Below are 4,588 nucleotides of genomic sequence, written 5' to 3'. Positions count from 1 at the left end.
GCCAGAACAGTCCCTTCTCCCACACCTCATCTGCCAGAACAGTCCCTTCTCCCACACATCATCTGCCAGAACAGTCCCTTCTCCCACACATCATCTGCCAGAACAGTCCCTTCTCCCACACATCATCTGCCGGATCAGTCCCTTCTCCCACACCTCATCGCCAGAACAGTCCCTTCTCCCACACCTCATCAGCCAGAACAGTCCCTTCTCCCACACCTCATCGCCAGAACAGTCCCTTCTCCCACACCTCATCTGCCAGAACAGTCCCGTCTCCCACACCTCATCTGCCAGAACAGTCCCTTCTCCCACACCTCATCTGCCAGAACAGTCCCTTCTCCCACACCTCATCGCCAGAACAGTCCCTTCTCCCACACCTCATCTGCCAGAACAGTCCCTTCTCCCACACCTCATCTGCCAGAACAGTCCCTTCTCCCACACCTCATCTGCCAGAACAGTCCCTTCTCCCACACCTCATCTGCCAGAACAGTCCCTTCTCCACACCTCATCTGCCAGAACAGTCCCTTCTCCACACCTCATCTGCCAGAACAGTCCCTTCTCCCACACCTCATCTGCCAGAACTGTCCCTTCTCCCACACCTCATCTGCCAGAACAGTCCCTTCTCCCACACCTCATCTGCCAGAACAGTCCCTTCTCCCACACATCATCTGCCAGAACAGTCCCTTCTCCACACCTCATCTGCCAGAACTGTCCCTTCTCCCACACCTCATCTGCCAGAACAGTCCCTTCTCCCACACCTCATCTGCCAGAACAGTCCCTTCTCCCACACATCATCTGCCAGAACAGTCCCTTCTCCCACACATCATCTGCCAGAACAGTCCCTTCTCCCACACATTATCTGCCGGATCAGTCCCTTCTCCCACACCTCATCGCCAGAACAGTCCCTTCTCCCACACCTCATCAGCCAGAACAGTCCCTTCTCCCACACCTCATCGCCAGAACAGTCCCTTCTCCCACACCTCATCTGCCAGAACAGTCCCGTCTCCCACACCTCATCTGCCAGAACAGTCCCTTCTCCCACACCTCATCTGCCAGAACAGTCCCTTCTCCCACACCTCATCGCCAGAACAGTCCCTTCTCCCACACCTCATCTGCCAGAACAGTCCCTTCTCCCACACCTCATCTGCCAGAACAGTCCCTTCTCCCACACCTCATCTGCCAGAACAGTCCCTTCTCCCACACCTCATCTGTCAGAACAGTCCCTTCTCCCACACCTCATCTGCCAGAACAGTCCCTTCTCCCACACCTCATCTGCCAGAACAGTCCCTTCTCCCACACCTCATCTGCCAGAACAGTCCCTTCTCCCACACCTCATCTGCCAGAACAGTCCCTTCTCCCACACCTCATCTGCCAGAACAGTCCCTTCTCCCACACCTCATCTGCCAGAACAGTCCCTTCTCCCACACATCATCTGCCAGAACAGTCCCTTCTCCCACACCTCATCTGCCAGAACAGTCCCTTCTCCCACACCTCATCTGCCAGAACAGTCCCTTCTCCCACACCTCATCTGCCAGAACAGTCCCTTCTCCCACACATCATCTGCCAGAACAGTCCCTTCTCCCACACCTCATCGCCAGAACAGTCCCTTCTCCCACACCTCATCTGCCAGAACAGTCCCTTCTCCCACACCTCATCTGCCAGAACAGTCCCTTCTCCCACACCTCATCGCCAGAACAGTCCCTTCTCCCACACCTCATCTGTCAGAACAGTCCCTTCTCCCACACCTCATCTGCCAGAACAGTCCCTTCTCCCACACCTTATCTGCCAGAACAGTCCCTTCTCCCACACCTCATCTGTCAGAACAGTCCCTTCTCCCACACCTCATCTGCCAGAACAGTCCCTTTTCCCACACCTCATCTGCCAGAACAGTCCCTTCTCCCACACCTCATCTGCCAGAACAGTCCCTTCTCCCACACCTCATCTGCCAGAACAGTCCCTTCTCCCACACCTCATCTGCCAGAACAGTCCCTTCTCCCACACATCATCTGCCAGAACAGTCCCTTCTCCACACCTCATCCGCCAGAACAGTCCCTTCTCCCACACCTCATCTGCCAGAACAGTCCCTTCTCCCACACCTCATCTGCCAGAACAGTCCCTTCTCCCACACATCATCTGCCAGAACAGTCCCTTCTCCCACACCTCATCGCCAGAACAGTCCCTTCTCCCACACCTCATCTGCCGGAACAGTCCCTTCTCCCACACCTCATCTGCCGGAACAGTCCCTTCTCCCACACCTCATCTGCCAGAACAGTCCCTTCTCCCACACCTCATCTGCCAGAACAGTCCCTTCTCCCACACCTCATCTGCCAGAACAGTCCCTTCTCCCACACCTCATCTGCCAGAACAGTCCCTTCTCCCACACCTCATCTGCCAGAACAGTCCCTTCTCCCACACCTCATCTGCCAGAACAGTCCCTTCTCCCACACCTCATCTGCCAGAACAGTCCCTTCTCCCACACCTCATCTGCCAGAACAGTCCCTTCTCCCACACCTCATCTGCCAGAACAGTCCCTTCTCCCACACCTCATCGCCAGAACAGTCCCTTCTCCCACAAACCATCAACAAACCATCTACTTGTTATCCCCCAGCTGTCTCTTTGAGCAATGCTTAAACTGTCAGATTGCATTGGCACAATGAGATGCTTGAGACATCATCAAAAGAAGAGGCACAATAACACTGATGGTGTTTTGGCATGGCCCATTGGAACGCAATGGCCACGCCACAGAATGATCCTCTACAGATAGTTAGCTGAGAACATGTCAATGCATTTGTGTTGCCGTTGGATTGAGAGATTTAATCCCAAACCAAATAGCACATCTGCCTATTCTCTGACTTTCAGGGCTCTGTTGTGTTCTTACCCTTGCGCTACAGGCACTGTTTACATAGTGTTTCCATAGTAGCCACTGCCAAAAAGAGTGAATAATATCAGTGTTATCAGAGTCACCTGAGGTTCTGTTTGCTTCTTTCTGGGCCCATATCATACTTAGGTGGGCGTCTGTGGGTGGAGAGAGCGGACAATGAATCACACAGATTCATAAAGATACCACCCGTCGACCAATCAGGTGGTCAGCTGCTTGCCTCCCCTCCGTCTACAATAAGCACTGCGCTGATTATCACTGAGGAAAGATCACAAAAATCACATATGATAGAATAATCCCGTACACAACTCAAGCACGAGTAAACAAGTGTATATTTTACAGGAAAGTGGCAATTACACAACACTTCACAGTATGCTGCTTGTCACTAGTCTGCACAGCGGAACTGCAAGCATGGCATTAGTGAAACAATTCACTTTTCATAAGCCTTTAATGATGTTTTCACACCTCTTAATGCAGCTGTGTGAGAGAGAGTGTGTGTGTGGGAGTGTGGCAGCGGTGGGGGTGGCAGAGGAAATTGATTTATCATGGATCAGATAGCATTGTTCAAGTGAGTTAACTGCTTTCTACAGTACAGTGCTATTTGTATCATTGAATGCAGTGAAAGGGGCACAAGAGTCAACAATGTTGGTGGAGTGTAACAATATACTGAGGCACTTTATGTGTTGGTCAGTGTGGTTTCACCTAATGCCTTCCACTCCACTGGGCAAATTGGTTCATGAGGGTTTGTGGCTTTGTGATAACTCTGGTGTAACGGTCTAATAATGCATATTTTGTGTGCACCTACAGTACCAGTTTCTTTTTCATGGCTTGGTGTGTGTGCATGATTTACAGTAGTCTTTTCCCCTGATGAACTAAACCTCTAAAGAGAACATCCACTATTTTTACATTCTGCGCTCCTTTTGTTGTCCAAGTAAATATCTATGATAAAACAAATACATTTATTACACATTTAGTCATATGAATCACCTAGATGTCAGATATTGTACATACCATCCCTACAATGTCTTGATTTCAGCCATTCATGCTCATATCTTATCTGTCTATATTCTCATATCCTCTGTCTGTTCAACCTCAATGCCTCCAATGTGGCTCCCCTGTCATAGCTGCCAGATAGCATTCAAAAGAAAAGGAAAAAGTCATTCTTTAAAGAAACAATCAGTGTATAGGAACTCTGATGTTCCTTGACCTTTCAAATGGCATACTATATAGGCTGAGTTACAGAAACCAGAGGGTCAAGTGTTGAACAACAACACAACAGCAATCAGATATACCTGTTCACTGGACGTGCTACCTGTCCCAGACCTGCTGTTTTCAACTCTCTAGAGACAGCAGGAGCGGTAGAGATACTCTCAAAGATCGGCTATGAAAAAGCCAACTGACACTTACTCTTGTGTTACTGACTTGTTGCACCCTCGACAACTACTATGATTATTATTATTTGACCATGCTGGTCATTTATGAACATTTGAACATCTAGGCCATGTGCTGTTATAATCTCCACCCGGCACAGCCAGAAGAGGACTGGCCACCCCTCGTAGCCTGGTTCCTCTCTAGGTTTCTTCCTAGGTTTTGGCCTTTCTAGGGAGTTTTTCCTAGCCACCGTGCTTCTACACCTGCATTGCTTGCTGTTTGGAGTTTTAGGCTGGGTTTCTGTACAGCACTTTGAGAAATCAGCTGATGTAAGAAGGGCTT

Source organism: Salmo trutta, chromosome 32 (assembly GCF_901001165.1).
Source record: "Salmo trutta chromosome 32, fSalTru1.1, whole genome shotgun sequence".
In the NCBI taxonomy this organism is placed as follows: domain Eukaryota; kingdom Metazoa; phylum Chordata; class Actinopteri; order Salmoniformes; family Salmonidae; genus Salmo; species Salmo trutta.
Note: the sequence above shows the minus strand (reverse complement) of the source record.